The following is a 21,930-nucleotide window of genomic DNA, read 5'->3' on the forward strand; positions in this document are numbered from 1 at the left end:
CATTGGACGAATACGCTACCATTTTTTCTTGTGGAGATGCGTGTTCTCGAAATGGTCCACCGACCTCTGAAAGAAACCTGACAAACAAAAGGGAAACAACTCTGTCGCTAACGGGAGCCAACTGAACAGTGGTCGTGTTTCTGTGAATATTCTTGGCATTGACGCTGTTTCTATTAGCCGCCTATTATTTGTTGTTCGTTTGTTTGTTTTCCCCCAGTAAGCTCAATTTAGCTAAAATTGTGCGTCTGGCACATGCGACACGGATTAGTACGATTGTTTCGGGTATCATATTGTCTGTCTAATGGCAATTAGACAGACAGTCTGAGTGCTTACTATTGGACTCACCAACTGGGCTCCTTTGTGGTAGCATCTGTGATATTTGACTGCCCTGGTGCCCGCCACTGGCAAGACCACTGTTGTGCTGCCCTTGACCTGTTCCTGCATGCAGCACTCCGTGTAGACCGCTTCCGGTCCCACCTATGCCGACTACTCCTTCTGTATGAAAGCTGCCGCTGGCGGTTGGATGTGGTACGAAGACATGTGCAGAGCCTGGAGCATGTCCTGGGAGTGTTACCAGCGAACGACCAGGCCCGTTTTGTCCAAGCGACATTCCTCCACCTGACATACTTCCTCCATGGATACCTGCTAATGTGTTTGTAGGTCCTAAGGCTCCTGCTCCTTGGAGTCCGTGTTGTGGGATTCGTGCTCCTGGGATTCCTGCTCCTGGGATACTTGCTCCTGTGAATCCTGCGCCTGGGATTCCGCCTGCTGCCGGCTGCACTCCAGTTTTGGTTCCCCCATATGGCGCAGCATTGGCTATAATATCTGCGAAAAACGAAGACTGCTATAAAGATACTTGAACTATTTGGCATACTGAACAGGACGGGTCACATAATATATATCTTGTAGTATCAGTTCCGAGCAACTTGGCAGGAATCCTTAAATAGCATTGATAGTCTTACGGCTGCCGAATGCTGGTGAGTTGGAGTCAAGCAGGTCAAGGTAAGCTTCTTGATAAGATTTATTTTTGCTCCTGAAATCCGATGTTGTGATATTTAGCTATGTACGTTACGTTTGCAGATTTTGTGCTATCTCATATAGAGGCAATTGCGGATTTATTTTTTCACTCACATAGTTATATTTAACAGAGTAATTTTTGCTACGATCCACCTAATAATATGAGTAGATAATGCATGAGAATATAGCAATTAAATATTCATGTATTTTACTGAGAACTCTGCGATTATTCTATTTATACGGAATATTATCAATGAAGTGTTTGCCTACTCCATTACCCAGCCACTTGGCTTGTTTGTGGTAGCGTCGGTCAGCCATGCTGGAGCACGCCACTGACATGCCCACTCCTTCGCTGTCATTGTCCTAATCTGGTGCATTGTGAGCTCAGACTTTCAGGCTAAGCGCAGGACATAATTGTTTTGAATTATTAGTTGTATGACGTGAAAAATCTGATTGTGCATTTGTTCTTAGATGCTGTTCTGCAGAATTCACAAATGTAACGCCTGCCCATAAATCAATACCACAATGTTGAATACCAGGCGCTTATTGCCAGTCCTAAATGTGATGACATAACTTAAAACAAGCGTTTGATTCTAATAATTGCTGTCAACTATACATTTAGCTGATATATGACCAAGAGTACTAGAATGCACTGTAGCTGCGCTGCTACCTCCGAGGCATCAATGATCTTTACGAAAGCGAATTAAAATACGAATGATGCATATGGATAAAGACCTATCCATGGACGTGCGCCTTCTCTATCAACAATTCAACATGTTCCGTTTCATCTCCAAAGCACCTGTTGTTCTATTTCCTCTTTCCTGTTGTTCTGTTTACAACGAAAACATTACAAGAACAAGCTACCACCATTAACCATCGTTTCTTGGCATGTTATTTGTGTTGAGAATACCCTTTTTTGTAATGGATACTGCGCCGAGTAGTTTTACGCAAATTTTGAGGTAAGTTTCAGGAATATTCACATCATGATTTGTGGCACATTGTACAGAAGAGTCATGTAGACAGCCAGTTCAATAGGTGGGTGCATTCAAGAACATTTTACATACCATTTTAAATGTTTGCTTATTAAGGAGAGATTCAGGAGATGAGGGGTCCATCTTTGATTTCATTACAGTTCTACAGCATTATTTACTCTCCTAACATCATAATGTATGTTAACATATTTTAACTTAGGTTAAACAAAAAAGTAAATTATCATCAATTCAACAGTTATCTGCGTCACCCTTTGGATGACCATCATTCGAAATATACCACGAATATATTGATTGTTTCTGAATACCTACCATCTGGGTGTGCTGTAGAGCAGGATAAGTGCCGTCACTTGTTTTGTATGTCATTTGTGTGAAAGTTCGTCACTTGAAAACCAAGTTTGTTTTGATGCTGTCGCCGCATGTGAGTTTTTTGATATTTTCATTGTGTAAGGAAGATATTTAAAAATATAAAAAGCACGTTATGCAGTACCTGACCAAATTTTGCCTAGAAAACATCGTAAAATGGGTTTAGGGAGAGCAGTTTAGAATTTTCTTAAATCTCCTAGTTTTCCGAATTTTCCTAAAGGTGCTTTTTCGCTAGAAACTGCAAACGGAGAAAAAATCGATTCATAGATTACAGACTGCTATTTTATTTTAGCGTGAATATATAATAATCAAAGACTGCTGATGCATAAGTGAAAGCTGGACGATGGCTTCTTGGCATTGATAGCATATTGTACTTTGTGGCGATCGTACTCGGAGTATTCACCGATTGTAATTCGATTAAAATCCTCAAATTTGAGTTTCCGCACCGGTTCACCTTTTAGTCGAGGCAGGCAGCGTTTCAACATATGCCATCTTTTGCTCGTTGCCCAAGAAGCAGTGCTTTTAGACCACCACACCAAATTTCAGTTCTGGTTTGCCATTCAAACCAGGATGACCACAGACGAAAATATTATCTCTTACTAGATTTTTTCTGCACATGCTGGTGAAACATTGGTAGGTCTCTTCTGGCTGACAAACGCGAAGATTTATCTTTAGAACGAAGGCACATATTTTGGGTCATGTTTATCTCTTGCTCTGCGGTCACCCTGTTACGTTTGGGTTTACAAGTGTTTTGAATGGCATGCGCGGGCCTCTGTCGGCCGGAAAAACAGAAACCTAACCTTTTCTATAGCGCTGATAGCAACCAAACTTAGCAACTAGTTGAGTTGAACAAGCCAAAACAACATAAATTTAAAAATACGTACTTTTTGTAACAATCGCAGTTTTACCCACACAAGCACCCTAACAGGATCGAAATTTCTTGAATGTTCTCGTACTGTGATGAATCACTCCTACAATGTTGCAGCTCATTTTAGCAAGTCCACGTAGCAAGAGTTATTAGCGCAACATGATCATGCCTATTTCAGACCTAATTTAAATAAAAGAAATAACTTCATTCTTTCTAATATTGGTGTCTCAGCCAATTGCTGCTTCCACTTTCCTCAAGCATATTACTGTGTTACCTAACGACTCCAATATGCCACTGCCTTTAAGGATTAACTAATATGCGAGACGGTGCCAAAAAATCATGTTTGATCTTTCTTGTAGGGTACAATACGTAAAAAATATTTGTATGCTGTCTGCAACCGTTGTCTGCTGAACTACTGCCAAATTCCTTTAGTTCCTTGGACGCCATTTCTACCTTATGGTTGCCTTGTGCACCAGGCGCAGCGAAAAGAGGAATATTTTAATAAATATATTTAATTTCACCGAACCTTCGTCACTGCATTTCGTAATTACATATGCTGACAAACACTTTTCAGAAACAACCAAATCCGCAGAAACGAAATATCAGTACAAGATAGAAAAATTCTGAACCACTGAGATGGAACGTATAACATTAACACAAAATCTAATTTTATTAAAACACTGAATGCGGTTAGGTTAGTTACAGCCTTGTTAAAGCAACATAGGTGTGCGATGCTACAATATTTGTTTTGACAGATACTTGAAAGGCTAGAGGTAATAACTGAATACAAATTCCGAAGGTATCTCTCCTTTGCACGTGACGTCTTCCTATTCAGCGAATTTGTATACGGCATCAAAGAAATTCCTTTATATCACCCGCCAACGCGTAATAAAACTTTTTAAGTTTGTTTAGAAAGAACTTCAATTCGCGAGTGCCGTACACAATGAGTTTACGTTTTAAATATGTCTCTAACATTGGATAAATCAGAATACTTGCAATGAAATCACTGTTGATGTTTGGCGCTCTTAAACTGAAGCTACAGTTCTGCCTGAAATAACCTGTCTACATGACTAATTGCCTTAATTCTCATTTCCAGCATCTAACTGGATGCGGCGGACTATAGATGGGTCGCTGTACCGTTGTTGCAACGATGTCTATTAGAAACCAGTGATAAAAGTGGTGCACTTCTTGTGTTATAACCCCAAAAACAACGTTATAAAGACACGAAGCTGCAGACGCGTGTTTACTTTGTACATATTCCAGCAGTAACCTTACCATAAAACACAAGGGCATAGGTGGCCAGGAAAACCAGTAGGCGCCTCGACTGCATTCTTTGTTCAGAAGAGTCCGACCTGCGAATTTAGCGTTAAGCCGTTGTAGTGTATATTGTTTCTCCCAAGTAAAACAAAACTTTGCACTATTAAATTTCTGGAGCTAAGTTGCAGCAGAAGCGGCGGCCGTTGAGTGCCAACGGAACACTGAATCTATCAATAAACAGGCTTGGAAGTATAGCGCAGTGAAAAGTACATTACTCATGGAAGGAGAGTACCATTCGAAATCATAAACCAGAAAGCAAGAACATACTTATTTAAACAGAGAAGTGCTTGGCTGGTTGTTCACTGCACATTTTTCAAGAATGCAGTTACACTGCATGGACCAGAAGATATGCGTTAGAGGATAATGAAATGTTTATGAAAGCAATTTGACGCATCGGTGTATAGATACACGAGCAAGGGGGAACAGATACATCCTTGGTGTACCCTTCGTGAAAGAACACTGTTCCAAGCCAATGGCACGAACGCACGTTCATGGTTATAGGAATGCAAATAAACATTTCCATAGTCTCAAGACAAAAGCTCACGCAATAGAACAAATTGCAAAAAACTCACAATTTTTTATTTGTTATATTTGTGTACAGCTAAACGTTTTGCAATAGTACTCAGGCGCGTAGAACTAAGGACGTGTGCCCTTATGTAGTTGAATATTTCCTACTACTAAATGTATTGCAATTATGCGTTTCAATGCATTTGTATTTGTGTACGGCAATAGATAGGGTCTTTCGTTTAGATAAGACAGAATTTAAAAAAAGATTGCCTGTCGCAGATTGAGTAATTGTAGTCCTTGAGCTGTTTTACTCGAATCGATAGACATTACTCTCACAACGAATCTAAATGTGTATTTGAAACATTAAGGAAAATTGACTAATAAGCTTTTTCATGAATTACTTTACCGTAGGTATTGCAGTATGAGAATTGAGCTGTTGAGTTTGCAAGGTGTATCCACTCAGAGCGTCTACTGAGGATTGCACCTATTTGGTGGTATGCGCCGTCAAACTTCCCGCCAAATCGCGCTAGTGTTTCACTTACTTTTGTAAGAAAACGTCGTTTTATGCATTCAAGAAAAAAAGTAACTCGGACTACAATGTATTTCTTCACCAATTTCGCGAATTCTTATTTAAAGCTTGTGTCATCACAAAAATTTGTTTTAAGCGGATACGTCATGGGAACTCATCGGCTACAATTCATCTATTGGAATATGTAATTATTGAAATATTCATTTATCATGTTAGGGTAAACATAAATTATGTATTTCCATTTCCCGAGCATTTAATGCCCGCCTCTGTAGTAATGTTCCTGGGTTTAATATTTCGCAAGAAGGGGTAACTTTCGTTAGACAAATATCATTTGGGATTTCTTCTTATGCTGAGCAAAACACTTCTTTGTTTCTCATTTTCCTCCCACTTCTCTTCCTCTTCTTTTCATGTACCATTTGTAGCCTGCTTAATCAACTGCGATATGCGATTTTAAAAAATGCATCATTTAAAGAACAGCCGGTATTTCGACAGAGGCGAGATGTAGGCGGAGGATAGATATATACAGAATATAGGCAATAAAAGGCAAAGCAAGAGAATATGGTCGAGAAGTCACACGTGCCAGAGTCCCACAAAGTCAACGTCTTTATCACTCTGCCAATTGTCGTGTTCATTCATGTACGGATCGCTCAACAACATTATACTCCGGCGGCGTAAGCGCTATTCTGGCGATTAATATGAGGGTGCGGGGTTGGCCGAAGGATATGTCTTAATTTGGGAAGCATAAACATCACCTCGTGGAGAACAGGTCGACGTGGCAGGGCCCAGGGCTATGATCTCGTAACTCACGCCACCCAGTTGGCTCAGTACCTCATAAGGCCCGGTCGATAACGAGAGAGAAGCTTTTATGTTAGTTGAACGCGGCGACATGGCGACCACAGGAGCACCAGGTAGCTTATCAAGAAGTGCACGCCCCTGTGCTGGCTTTCGTAACTGGTTCTTTGGAAGGCATGCAAACCAACGAGTAGGTCGCGGGCAAGTTGACAAGCTGCATGCGCTCGAGCAACGTTATCACTGGCGTATTCAGCAGGCGACTCGACAGCCAAAAGAAGGAGAGTTTAAAATAGCAGTGCAGGATGTCGGCCTAGCACAAAATAAAACGGTGATTATTTAACGGTACACGCCAACGTAACAAATGGTAAGGTCATGTCCCAGTTACGGTGATCATGGTAAAAAAATATGGGCACTATCAAAGACAGCATTTGGTTCAAGCAATCGGTCAATCCGTCCATCTGGGGATGATAAATAGGGGTGAGGTTGTGTTCAGCGTATCAAGCACGAGGATTTCATCTACCACACTTGCAAGGAAGTACCTCCTGTGATCCATGAGGAGCTTAAGAGGAGAGCCAAGATAGCGAATGACGTCGTGGAGGAAAAAATTTGGATGACGCTTCAGCTTCGCCTTGAAGATTGGAACGCGACAGCATTCAAAGATCCCTGACTATTTCTCACGCTTCCTGGCAATTTATGCGTATGCAACCGTAATGTTTACTTGAAAACGCTTGCCGCGAACACTATGCACGACGGCGAGCTTTGTGGTGGAACTACAGCCTCTTGCGTGGGCCACGATGCGGCGGAGGCGAGCGCCAGCTCGAGTTATTGTAAGGAGCTGGGCGCGCCTCTAGAGCCGTGGCCCACCAAGGCACCCACCGCATCGGCGCGCGCAATATGGAGGGCGCCGCGGTCGGTCTGTGAATGCCGCGGCCGGTTTGTGTGGGTGAAGGGGTCTCTTTGAGTTTTCGCGTAACAGAATTATGTTTTCTCGGGCAGTGAAATTACAATCAACGAGCTCTCTTGTCTGCAGGTTGTGTGCATGTCGTAGTGTGCAATTTTTATACATATTCTAGCTTGAGAAATTGAATTAGATCTGTAAATTCCTTGTCTCGCACGGAAGGCCTGGGCATACGTGGTTCGAAAATCTTTTTGCCAACGCGACGTCGGACGCCGGGTGCCGTCGCGTGACGACGACGCCGGCACCGGATTTTCTGCGACACGGGCTACTTAACGCTATCGCGTTAAAAGTCAGTGGCATCTGTAGAACAGCATGTCGGCAATGCCCTAGTGATTGCGAAGCGCATAGCGTAGTCCGTGGGGACCACACCCATTTATTTTCCAAAACTGGCGTAGGGAAAATGTCTAGCAGGTCAAAGAAAACGCGGGAAAGTGGCCTGTAGCTGGCAATCAAGCAGCGGTGAAAGGCATTTGCGGCGTTGGAAGCGTTGTCAGCGTTCACAAGCAGCGACGTAGCGGAACGCAGAATGCTACATTCCAGGACAGGAAAACATACATTGAATGCGGTCGTACATACGCGAGGCTCCAAGGTAAGATGCATTCGATGCATCGTAAAGCTAGTGCAGAACACTGGAGCGCACATATAGAGGTAGAACAAGCAGTACCTATGGGCCATTTGAGATAAAATTAGGACAATATAGCAGCTTGTTTAGATCAAACAGGTGCTCAGATGGATATGGTAGTGGAGAGGCTTAACGGTCGATGATGAGCAATAAAGGCGCGTCTCGTCGAGGGTCAGTCGGAATATCAATCAAAGCAGGGACGGACAGTGCGCAGGCGTCTGAGTCAGGGTCACTGAGGTCAGAAACATCGACAGGGTGACATGGTAAGCAATATGCTTGCTGGTTCAACCGTCCAGACTACTAGTAAACAACAAACGAGTACTCCTAATGCCGTAGTGCGCAGCGACCCAGACTTCCAGGCGTATCCTTCAGTGACGAGAGCACGTAGATGGCATGATTGGTAATAACGAAAAAAATCCTGCCAAACAGGTGTAGCTTAAATTTGGTGACAGCCCACACTAATATTTTGCACTGGCGCTCAGTGATGGAAGGATGGATGGATGGATGGATGGATGGATGCAAAACTTTATTGAATGTCCTGAGGTACACGACTCAGCGCGCTGCGGGTCACTCCCACGTTGGAACAGTCAGGCGATGCCCGACCACAGCATCGTGGGCCCTCTGGTCAGCCCATACTTGCGCCCCAGCATCGGGGCTCTTGATAGCGGAGAGCCACTCGTCCTCATTGATTTGTTCTGTGTCTCTAAACAAGGGACAATGCCCGAGCGCAGTGATGGAAAACTTTCTTTCTAATAACTGCATATTGCGACACCTGAGCCTCTGTAACTGCGGAAGACAATATATAAAATTACATAAGAGATTTTCTGAAAGAAAGGACAGCCACAGTGGGAATAGGCAACTTACGCTCCGAGAAATTTGAAATAACACGAAAGGGAGCGCCGTAAGGATCCGACATTTCGCCGATGCTATTTATTCTGGTGATGAGCTCACTACCCAAAGGACTGAAACAAATAGAAGGAACTTGTCACGCATTTTATGCTGACGACCTCATCATCTGGACTACGGGAGGATTGACAGGCGAACAGCAAGGCGCTCTGCAAGAAGCGGCTGAGAAAACGGGAAAGTACCTCGAAACATGTGCACAGACGTGCGCACCAGAGAAGCAGGAGCTCTTGGTGCTAAGCTCGAACCTGACAGCACAACTCCGTCGTACAGCGAGCCGAGGAATCCGCTTCGAGACAAGGTCTCGGAACCGCGTCCGCGGCGGGTGCCCAGACCTAATAAAAAGACGCCGCACTCGAATCATATTGATTTGAAAATAAAGTTTACGCTCTGGTGCTAAGAAAGGGCACAGGAGGCGGGCAACCGCAGCAGATGCCAGACCCAGAAGTAAAGGTAGAAGCATCATGATTCTGCAGGTTACGACGATTCGCGTCCTCATACTGCTGATTCAAAAGGACGGAACCGGGGGAACACCATTGGAAAAAAGAACAGAACAGAGTAACACGCAACCCACCTGATCGAAAGGGTGACGGGCAAAAATCAAAGACTCAAGGAAGAAGAGTGCACAAGATTGCTACAAGCGCTGATCGTGAGCATCGCCACGTACGGAACCCCATATGTTCATATGAAAAACAGCCAACGAAAGAAAATCAACGTCCCCCTCATAAAAGCATACAAAATTACCATGGGCCTGTCGCCCTCCACTTCCACAGCGAATGTACTCAAAATGGGAGTTAATAATACATGGAAGGAGCTCGTGGAAGCGCACAACGTCAACCAGCTAGAGAGACTAAAGTTGGCAAAGACGAGACCTCCAAAGCTACAAGATCTGGGCTAACAAGTAGATGATGAGAGGCACCTACATCAGCGTCTCCACACGAGATCAGAGACAAGCTAGACGTAAGCAGCATGACCAGAAACATGTATTCCTATTACGACAAGCAACGAAGACAGGCGAGAGTACAAGTGCTCAAGTGAAAACTCGAACGAACCAGCAACAAAGAAGAAAACGTGAGATACACGGGCGCGGCGGCGCACAGTGCAAATGACCGGTTTGCAATCAGCGTGGTTGACGAAACTGGGGAAGAACTTACAGTCACGTCCATATGTGTCAAAACGTGAGTTCAGCAGAAGGCGTGGGCATAGCCCTGGCCATCTCAACATACAGGACGATCCAAGTTATCCTGATGACGGGCTCGCAAGAATCGTGCAGAGGTACATGAGCGGAAGCAGCGGAAAAGCTGCATTTTAGGCTTTAAATAAGAACACTGGGAAAGAAGAAGCGAACATCCTCTGGATGCTGAGACAATTCTCTCGTCGGGAACCATCCGGCGCATACCGCGGCTCGAGATCATGCAGGCCGAGCCACCTCCGACACGCAGAGAATAAGTACCAACGGCTGTCGCGAAGCGGATGAAGGGATATCCAAGAAGTACGCACTAAACCCGGCGCACTACAGGAAGCAGAGGAGTCAGTACACGCCCGCACACAAAAGGTGGAGTCGGGAACAAGCGGTGACCTAGAAAAGATGCCAGGCTCGAACCTACCCGCATGAAACTCTGATGTTAGCCATGTATCCGGGGACGTACGGGTGGGACTGCAAGTTCTGCCCGTACGACATGCCCAATGCGCTGCGTCACATGGTGTTGCGGTGCAGGAATAATCCAGACGTACCAGCGTCATCACCGCCACCAGTCAATAACGCACAGGAAATAAGCGGAACCAGAAGAATCGAAGACTAGAGGGGGCTTTGTTGGTGAACAGTTATCGAGCAGCGGCAGCGAGCCATGGCTACCTGGACGGAGAAGGCCACCCGCTTTTGGGCTTAAGTCAAAGAAGCTTGGTGAATTAATGAAGTTTATTCTCTCTCTTTCTCTCTCGACTCTGCTTCTTTGCTCTTGGCACCATCCTGTAACTCTAATGATCCACCAGTTATCTACACTACGCATTTCATGGACTGCCAAGCTCCACATTTAAAGCGAACCTTTGCGTTTTCCTTGGAATTTTCCACTGCAGCTGCGGCATTATTAAAGAAAACACAACGCGAGAGGGATCGGAGGCCTTGGTCTCCAGCTTGGCGTCCTTGGTCTCCAGAGGGCTGCTAAACTCCAGGCAAGCCGAGGAGCTCACGTCATGGGAGCCCTAGAATATAGAGCCCCACCAACCTGAATACTGCTCGTCATAATTTGTACCAGTGAAAGTTTTCTACTACTACTACGGCTGTTGCTGCTGTCTGGCCCACCGCGTTGGTAGGTGGTGCAGTGCGTGCAGTTACATGACAAGAGTGTGAGAAACTCGTTTAAACCTTTCCATCTACGGTCGTCACAATGCCCTCTGGAGCTTCTTGGGGGTCGGCACAATATCACCTTGACAACTGTAATTATCCTTGATGGTACTGCAGAAACTGCAGCGCTCATCTTTTTACTATCGGGCAAAAGCCGAAGGAAGGGAGAGGAGACAGAGAACTGATAGAACCGATGGAGCCCACGAAACGAGTGAATGACTGCCTTGCCACTCTTGGCTCGCAGTTGCCATACATGAAGATGAGAGTGGGAGAAGTAAAAGGTCATTTGAGAGGGCAAGGAAGCACTACTGCTAGAGACGACAGTTGCTGCGGTCAAACTGGACAAAATGAAGTTGGAAGTACGGTTGTTCATGTTTCTGCTATTTGTGAAAAATAAACGTCATGTAAATCTCTCAAGCGAACAGCTGGAGCAAGGCGTGCGGACGCAAGAGAGAGAGAGAATCAACATTTTTATTGCGTGAATGCAGCTTTGGAGAGGCGTCCTCATTCCAGAATGCCTGAGCTCGGGCCGCGTCCTGCGCCCTCGCAATCAGCCGTTGTTGATCCTCGAGGTCGGAGCTGGCCAAGGTTCTCTCCCAAAGCTTGTTAGTGGGGTAAGGGTTCGGAGGATTTAATGATGCCGCTCTGCAACCCCTATACTATATGTCTGAGGGGCCTAGGCTCTGCGCAGAAGCGGCATTGCGGAGAGAATTGTGTAGGTGCTATGAGGTGATTTCTGGTTGGGTGGGGGAATGTATTAACCTGTAGAGCTCGGAGGAATCGCTCCTGCTCTCTAGGTAGTGACTTGTGTGGGGGTGCATATGTTCTGCGGGTCAGCTTGTAGAGTTGTGTGATGTCTTGGTACGAAATTAAAGGGTGTATGCGCTCGGGCACCACAGATTCCTCGACGTCGGCTCGGTGGGTCAGATCACGAGCCACGTGGTTGGCGACCTCGTTGCCAGGAATGCATTGATGAGCTGGCGCCCAGATGATCATGACTGATCTCGTTGGCGGCTTTGGATTGATGATCCGGAACGTAGTGGTATGAATTCTGCCGCTAGCAAAGTTGCGGCACGCCTATTGGAAGTCGCACGCAAAGCCGCATTCAAGTTATACACGATGTAATGTAATATGTGATATAACGACAATGCTAACCTTCTCGAAAGTTATGAACAATGGTGCACAACTACGCCTCAAGCAAACACGTCTCACTGTGTGTTCTCTGTACTACGGAAAAGTAGCCCATAATTCAATTAAAGTTTCACATTCCAGCCATGATGCCATGTGCGGTGAGGAAATGACAATGCTAACCTTCAGGAAGATTATGAACAATAGTGCACAGCAACCCCTCAAGCGAACACATCTCGCTGCGTGTTGTATGTATTAGGCAAAGAAACAGCAGTGGTGCATGCATGGCAACCTTTGCCATCAGCTCATCCCTCTCGTATCGCTCTAAAAGTTGTAGAATTGACACATTCACAGTCAACATAACCGCTTATTATCGTGAATCAAAGCAAACAGCACAGACACCTGCGCTTACGTTGATTCCCACAGTGCATAAGATCCACATATTTTTTTCTCTTATTGTCAACTAGTATATCCGCTATCCACGATTGCTTCCTGATGCCTGAAGCGTTCTTCCTGTCTCTTAAAGCTACTCCAAGCATCCTTCTTTGTACGCTCCTTAATATGTCCTCAAGCTTCTTTGTTAACCTCCAAGTTTCTGTTCCATATGTTAGCACCGGTAGAATGCAATGATTGTGCACTTTTATTTTCAAGGGTAGTGGAAAGCTCCCAGTCAGGATTTGGTACATGTAGCGTGTACTTCAATCTATTCTTATTCTTTTGTAAATTTCCTCGTCATTATCAAGGTCCATTGTGAGTAAGTGACGTACAAGTAGATAAACGTATTCCTGCACAGATTGTAGAGGCCGACTGGCGATCATGAAATCTTCTTCCCTTGCCAGTCTATCCAATATTTCCTTTTCTTCTGCGTATCAATCTTCAGCCCCACTCTTACACTTTCTCACTTGTCTTTAATAATTTGTAGCAATTCATCCCCAGTGTTGCTGAACAAGACAATGTCATCTGCAAAGCGAAGGTTGCTGAGGTATTCGCCCTTTATACGCACTCCTAAGCCGTCGAAGAGTAATATGTTAAATACCTTTAAGCATGTGGTGAACAGCATTGGGGAGACTAGGGTCCCTTTGCCTTACCGGCATTCTTTATATGTAATTTGAATATTTCTTGAGGAGAACCAAAGTAACTGTGGAATCTTGGTAGATATTTCCAAAGATATCCACGTATGAGTCCTATGCTCCTTAAATACGCTATGCATTCAAGGCTGCTGGTACCTCTACTGAATCAAACACCTTTTCATATTCCGCGACAACCATTCACAGAGGTTGATTGCATTCCGAGAATATCTGAGTTACCTGATTGATAACATACACGTTTTCCTTTGTAGCTATTCCTTTCTGAAGCCAGCCTGCATTTTTTATTGAAGCCAAGTGTTGCCCTGATAATACCTGAAATAATTGTGCTGAATATCTTATACCACAGTGAAAACAAGGTATTATGCCTATAAATCTTCAATTCCTTTCCGTCTCCCTTCTCATAAATTAGTTTAACGTTGGCATTCTTCCAGCTCTGTCGCACATTTGTAGTCGTGAGACACTGCATATAAAGAATCTCAAGCTTTTAAAGCATATCTCTTCAATTTCTGGTTAAATCGACTATTACTCCTCCTGTCGCTTTTCCCCGGGCATGTCTTGTAAGGCCTTTATATCTTAATGGCTAGTTTTCTAACGAGCTTTTGCACCCTCCTCATCACAACTGCCAATGAAGCTAGCATGGCTGTTTTTGGTACTGTACAGGTAAGCATAGAGTTCTGCTGCTTTTTCTGTACCATAGAAATTACTGATTACTTTAGATAAGCAGTGTGCATAACGTTTTAGGATATCTTACACTATTCTTTATCATCATGAAATACAAGTTTGAATATTTACAGTGACTTCATAGCAGAGAATCAACCAAATGCACATTAGGTATTTGCTAATTTGTATCGCGTATCAGAGCACAGCCTAGTGTGATGCCGCACAGTTAAATGGGTATAAAATGCGCGCCCAATGAACCTCAGAGGGGAAACGTTTATTTTTTTCCGCCAACAAAGTGCGTGCTTAACAATAATCCCGTGCATACTTTGAGTGATTTCCTTTGAGCGGTTGGCCTCCTACACGCAGATCGCAATGAAGTGTCCTGCAAACCGCCAATACGGGAGATGTGCACTTCTATGAAACTTTGGTTTCCTTCTGCGTCAGGCTTTCTAATACTGTCGTAGTTTGATTGGTAGAGATGCGCACGTGTTCTACTAATGGTAGGAATGATTGTCACGGTCAAATACTGTTGGCCACCGCGTTCATTTCCCTTCCTTACAATGAAAAAGCAAACTGACGACATTGCGTTTTATCTGTAAGCGTTATCTTCGTCTGCACGAAGAAAGCGCCATTGTGCAACAACATACACACATAGGAGAATAATCAATAAATTACTCTGTGACGCAAATAAATGTTATAAGATACACATAAAACACAACTCTAAGCAATGCATCCCACTATTTAAGCTAATTATCTCGCCCTGCGTGGGTTTATGTCCCGTTACTCTAGAGTCAAATTCGTGCACACTCTTTCATCGTCAAGGCGAAGTCACATGATATACTTGTACCACTTTCAGAGCCAAATTAAAAGTATAATTACTGTTCAAAAAATTGGACGCTTTGCTCTGATTGGTCGACAACACTTTACCACCCCCCCCCCCCCCCGTGCGCCATTGTCTGCATAGAATACCAGCAAACACTCGAACATCGGAGCGGAGCATCGTAGCCTAAACAATTATGTTATAAAATATCCTTTACAGTGAAATTACATGAACAGGCTGAAATTAATGCTCCTAAGTTATTCGACGAGCTCCAGATTGGGAGCTAGAACACCTATCCCACACTATAGCTGACGTTTTGACATTCGCGTTACATATTCACCACCGTATTTCGAGTCCCCTTAAGTGATATTATAACACAGAGTAAATAAGGCTAAGAAACGATTGTTTTGCAATAAGCCCTTCGTGGTGGTAGATATCTCGACATCTGGTATTCAAAAATTTATGAAAATATGAGCTAATAATATTAGTCCTGTGGTCAAACTGTAGAATGTAGAATGTAATTACAAGGTTGCTACGCGAGAGCCGAATAAGAGCCGGATCATAAAGCCTATTCATTTGCAAGAAGGCTTACCGCTGTGGCAAATTTTGACAGATACGTCTTGTAAATCTGCAAGCACATGTATTGCTCTTCTACGTAACGCTTACCAGTTGTGCAAATAAAATACCATGTTAACCACGGTGAACTCGAACAAACCCGTTATAATGGAACCTAATAGACAGGTGGACTGGCTCAAAATGTGATGTGGAGTGATGAAGCGTTGCTTCGTGGTGATTTCACACCAGAACAAATTGTAGAGAATCGCTTTTTATTAAAATGGCTTTAGGAAGCGTCTTTTTTTCGCTCATGTCAGAATAACTGACCTTAATAAAGTGCTTCTTATTGTATTCAGTGTCATTAAGGTTGAGCATAAGATCTGGAACTTATGGAAACCGTCTGGTTACCTTTATTTGCCAAAAGAAATGTTGAGCTTAGAATATGTGATTACCCTCATATTTCATACATCACTGTGTTAAATATTGGTCCAAGGAGGCAACGGCTCCGCAAATTTACTTACTGGAACGCTGTGGTCTGAAGTTTCGCAAAGATGGTGTGCTGTGTGTCTTCCATTGTGAGGACAATGTGCACTAGATGTCTTTGATGTAATAAAAGTTGAACTATGATATATTATCGGATCAGTGTTGCTGCTATTATTATTGGACGTCGTGGAGAGCCTTCTTTGTGCGCTCTACAGTATCCGAACCAGCAGGAAACAGAATGAGCTGCACCACTACTGTAAGGTTGCCACAGTTTCTTTTTTTGTCATCTCAGCAGCGAGTGGTCAATGTGCCTCTTATATTATTATTCTATTGATCATTTGCAATATCTTTTTTTTTACCACGCAGATTAAAGAAATGAACGGAGGTACAGCTGTAACCATAGTTCATGTGGCCGAGCATCGCCTGCTTCATACGGAGTTTATGAGTTCTTCCCTAACAGGTAGCATATATGTTCCGCATTTCAATTTAAAAAAAAAACGATAAATTTCACAGAAGCTTTGTTTAGTTTCACGCCTGTTTGCTTGGGGACGTTGTTCAAAATAGAGCCACTTGGTTTACCTTGTTTGCTGCTTGTGCTGAATGTTGCGCTATTCAGCCTGTTGCACACCTAGGGTCTCTATTTCGTCAGCCTTGATGCCTTTGGATAGCGCAATAGTGTTGCCTGCCCAGTCACCATTGCAGTTGCTGCTATGATCACGGGTGGCATTCGTTAATGCTCCCATATACTGGTAATGTCGAAAAATACGCTGAATAAGTAAAGATAGGCAAGCGAGTATGCAGAATGAGGAACAGTAACACATTCACCGGGGAGACGATCGGTTCTATAATTAGTTGTTTAATATTCGTAAATTCAGCAAGGAAGCGCAGTTCTATTCTGCGGGTATCCACGAATCGTGAAACAAGTGCGTACAAATTTTATCATAGGGAAATTTATTAGAGAGAAAGGATGAAATGCCGAAGTTTGACAGGATGAAGCCATTAGAGTATGGGTGATTCGGGTCTGGACGCGGGCAGCGGGGATCGTGCGACATCAACCGGGCGCGCAAGCTTCGTCATTTTTTATGGGTTTGCACTGCGCGCTGACCGGCGTGTGGGTTCTTAGAACCGCACAACAGCCTACGGTTCTGTCTAGGTTCCGAGACGCCGAGGGAATGTTTTCTTCGGCTTACGGCCCGGACACGGGGTCGACCTTGGCGGGTGGACAATTATCCCGTGTTCCTCAGTGACAGTTTGGCTTGCAAACAAGTGGTTGCTTACGCCGCCACACGTCCTTCGGTTCCTTGGAATCGGGTCGCGTCACGCACGTGTTCGAGGACTGACAATACGATCCCGACGTTTCCGGGATTTTAGGTTTTGCGCACGTGTTTTTTTTTGTCAGCACTTGCTACGCCAGCTGTACTCGCGTGCCGTTTTTCGGAACTTGCGACGTGTACAGCTGGCGTGACCCTCACACGTTTGTTGTAGTATATTGTGTATTTTGGGAGACTATTCTACATTGTCAGCTATACTAAAAAGTGTTCCTTGATTGATGGTTGTTCAACTGGCCAATCACGCAAGCACGTTCTGCTAAATGTAGTGATTGGTGAACGGATTGTCCAGTTGGGACGCTAAGCGGCCGTAATTCGCCAGCGAAGATTTTGGGCGGAGCCTTGCGTCTAGAAAAGGCGGCCGGAGCGCTCCCATCGCAGTTGTGGACTTGCCTTAGGTGCTAAGCACCATCGGCTCTGCCCGAATAGGGTTGCCCTATGTGGTCCAAACCAGCGTAACTCTTTGCAACCGATGTACTGTTGAAGCTATGCAATCTTGTAACTGAACTTCGTAATTTTACCTGTAAACACAGGTTTTGTTTCTTCATACTCCAGCCTATTTTTCCTTCGAACCTAAGCCACCCATTGAGCCACCTGTGCAGACCCTGCCTGACGCTGCGTCGTGGACGCCGACGGTGGGAGGGAATTTCAACGAATCAAGCGATGATCGCATCGAATATTTACTAATGTATTCTAAAAGATGAAGAAGGTACGGACAAGAATAATCAATACAGGCTAAGGGTAACTTCAGTGACATAGAGAATGGGAAACAAAAGTAATAAAATTCAAGAGGCAATTAATTATCCCCCCATGGACGAATGCGGAAGCATTGCGGCCACGAGCTCTTTCAGTCGTCTCGATTTAACTACGCCTTAATTAACGCCAGCAGTCGTGGGTTCGAGTGCCCTAATTACCTTAATTAGGTGTGCGCTATTCCAACGCCAGAAGTCGTGGGTTCGAGTACTGTAATTAAGTTACCTTAATTAAATGCGTCCTAATTCACCTTATTTAACACCAAACATTGAACGCTTGTACCAAAGGTCGAGGGTTCGACTGTCACCAAATTTCGTGGGCTCGATTGTCTTAATTAGATATATATCATAATTAGATGTGCAATAATTATCTTCATCCTAATAAACACAGCCTGTGGGCTCGGCTCCCATCAAATGTCCTGTGTTCGAGTGTCTTAATTACCTATATCCTAATTAACTGTGCCTTAATTAACACCATAGGTCATGGGTTCAACTCCCGCCAAAGGTATGGAGTTCGTAGGCTTTTTGGACCATAGCGTGGTCATGCCACGCCGTATTTACCGCCTCATGAGCCATATCATTTTTTCGCATTTAAAAGCTGAGCTCTGAAAGTGGGACAAGAAAATAGAACACGTGGGAAGTCTCAGGTGCGCAGTAGTTGGGATGCCACCGTCGTGACGTGTCGTCATGACGTCTTTATGCAGCTTCTGCCGGCATCGCGCTGATATCATCGCCACTTTCGTAACGCTCTCATGCGGTCTATCAGGAACTGTCAAGAATACCGTATATACTAGTGTAAAAGCTGCCCCCATGTATAGCCCGCACTTCCCCAGCCCCGGGACGCAAAAATGTCAAAGAAAAAAGTAACGCGCCCAAAACGCGCCTTAGGCACGCGCTGAAGTGCTACATGATGGCGCCAGTTAGTTTTTTTTCCACTCACCGCATACCATTAACATACCGTTGTGCGTCGGCCTAACAGGGTGCTGTTTCGTGCACTGCTAACCTTCGCCGATGATGCCGGTCTTACCGACCGTCTTTGAGCTTGTCCCGTGACGCGCCTAGGCATCCTCTGCTGTCGCTGCTGCTGCCACCCTACCTTTCTCTCCCTTCTCCCTTGTGCAGTGCGGTCGAGGTGTCCTCTATTGAGAGACAGTTACCGCGCTGCACTTAGCCCTACCTTTCACCCCGAAAACAAGAATCTCGCTTCCTCGACCTAACAGACTGAGAGAAAGCTCGGCTGGCCGACTGCCGAACTGACTTCGCCGTGATTCCTGGTGGCTTGACAAGCGTGCTGCGACCGCTCAATGTTTGCATAAACTGGCCATCCAAGACGGAATTTCGGCGGTACTACACCGAGTGGATGTATGGCCGCAGGCAACCAAGAAACAAATCCGACAGCGCGAATGAAGCGAGTGTCTCTTCAGCAAGTGTGCAGTTCAATTCTGGACGCGTGACATTCCGTGTCAGTGAACACCATTGCAAAAAGCTTTCGAGTCACGAGGATAGCAAACACCATGGACGGCACAGCGGAAAACAAGCCCTGGGAGCGCTCCGATGAGGCGAGCATCATCCGACAGTGGTAAGGGTGCCGATGAGCTGAGCTCGTCCGGGAGTGATTTGCTTGAAGGCGGCAATAAATAACGAAATAAAATATTGATATCTATCACCAGTTTTTTTTAATTATCCGACACAGTACTTGCAGTGGCACTACATTGTGTTAATGTGTGCTACAGGCCTGATTCGTGTAAAAGCCGCACCTCAGAAAATTTGATGAAAAAAATTGCGGCTTATGCACAACTATATATGGTACCTTGACCACCACCAATAAACTCTGATAACGAGGCCAGCAGTGTGCACTTTCGTAGTGATGCTAATTGGTCCATTTGATTACAGCAGTCCAGATAAGCCATTGATGGACTTTGACAATTAGGGTCTGTGCTTTCTGCATTTCTTGTGTTTTTAAGTCAGTTGCAGATGTGCTTCAATATAATTTGTTGAAGCACTACTGTGTTACTAAAGAGTGAACAAATGAGAGGAAACGGACATATCACCTGCTTTAGGGTTGCGGTTAGTCGTTAGAATTTTTAATCATAAGAAATTTTTCCGCAGTAAATTGACAGTAAATCAATTGGGATTTTGGACTCGTGTGATGTGATTCATTATTCCATGTTCGACCACATATGGTGTGATCTACTTATATCGAACCTTGAAATACACTTTATTTTTGCTTTAAAACAACGAGAAACCAAGCTATGTAGCTGGCATCCGTGCGCTCAGCTGTTGATAACACGTTTCGTAGAAACATTTGGGATTTTGAGCCGATTTCAGTACAGATACGACCCTGACGATGGTTATCACTCATAGTCTGTATTTTTTAACGGGATACCTTCCCGTTGACCTGAGAATTCAATTACAAGAGTAACGATTCTCACTCATGCGTCCCTACAGCTACTTGACATTACACACTTAACTAGAGCGGAAATGCGAAGAGGTTGTCGATCATCCAACAAAACTTAATGAAGGGCCCATTTCTCAGACATTTGATCAAGATAGAGGTCCGGCAATATAGCCGATTTCATTTTAATCTAACTGTTGAAGTAAACGAGAGCGATAGGAAACCTAAGAAGAAAGAATGATATAGAACTCGCAGTCTTTAGACTGGTATTTGTCGATTTTGCCAAGTCTGGTGTGCTCCTATTGACGGCTTTCCCATTTAGTTCTCCGCCACCGTTTCTGCGCGCAGGTGCTCAAAAATTTATAAAGAGGCCACAGGTTTTCGCTGACGTAACTCCCTGGCAATTCGGTTATAATGGTTATGTGCAGTAACATCGTTCACCTGAATTGCAAGCAGCTATTGAGGAACAACATTAGGTTGCCTTAAAGAGGCAACGTGCTCTTTGAAAATTTAATTTTATTCACTTCTATGGTAAAGCTTAATTTATATTACTGAAAAACGTGGCACAACTCCTCTTTTGCAGTTATGTGGCGGAGCATTAACACTGGTATGGCAATGTGATGGCACAGATTTGAAATTATTCTTCACTCATAGGGCAGTTCTGACTCTCGAAGCTTCCTCGTTTACGTCATAAGTACGTCATAATCTTTTATACTGCTTAATCATGTAAGCTTCCGAAAAATTAATTCGTTATGTTTTCGCACAAAATGTTGTACCTATTCAATAAATAGTTTTCAAATTCTTCCTTACATATTATGACTAAAACAAAACTGTCTGTATTTTGTAAAGAAATTTGCTCACTAACAATGGTTATGACGGTTTGAGTCCTTTTGCAGCTACTGGAAACACTAGTTCATTCTAAGAGAAGAGAAACTTGAACCACAGTACTGTAGGCTAAAATTTGGAAGAGGCTGCACTCACCTCTGTATACAAAGACGTTCACACCAAGACGAATCTGTTCTGCAATACTGTGAGCCTTATATTTAGCTGCAGTATCTCGCGCAACAGAAATATACAAACGCTTGCTGTTATCCCTTTCCTGAGAAATTAACGATAAAGGATCTCTTCCGCAAACAGGAACACTGCAATAGGCTATCCATATCTCAAGAAGCACCTGTATGGAGCAAGCATGCATTCTCTTGCAGTCCCTGGTGATCGCAGCTGTTTTGCGCTAAAGCAACTGAAAGTGCAACGCCACACTTTAAAAAATGTGAAAAAGACATGTTTTTGACTCTCACAGCGTGCAGTCACTGACGAGCATGCATACAAAAGCGCAGCGTTCACTTCGAAGCCAATTCATGCTGCTTTGACTACAGGGGACGTATTGTCGGACGACCACTTTAAGCGGCACTATCGCTTTTTTTTGTGACGTAGCTCTCAGCCAGCCAATCAGCTGATCCCTTTGTGCCCAACCAGCGAATAAGTGAGCGCTGCAAGTGACATCGACGA

The 21,930-nt window shown here is 44.3% G+C and overlaps 1 long non-coding RNA gene across 1 annotated transcript; it reads right to left on the bottom strand.

Moving 5' to 3' along the window:
- Positions 1-766: 766 nt before the first annotated feature.
- On the bottom strand, positions 767-21,573 carry LOC142574260 (uncharacterized). Its single transcript, XR_012826478.1, has 3 exons — positions 21,403-21,573; positions 4,516-4,592; positions 767-825 (listed from the first exon to the last, which is right to left on the bottom strand). It is a non-coding gene; the product is annotated as an uncharacterized LOC142574260 (long non-coding RNA).
- Positions 21,574-21,930: the final 357 nt, after the last annotated feature.

This window comes from Dermacentor variabilis, chromosome 3, assembly GCF_050947875.1.
Source record: "Dermacentor variabilis isolate Ectoservices chromosome 3, ASM5094787v1, whole genome shotgun sequence".
Lineage (NCBI taxonomy): Eukaryota > Metazoa > Arthropoda > Arachnida > Ixodida > Ixodidae > Dermacentor > Dermacentor variabilis.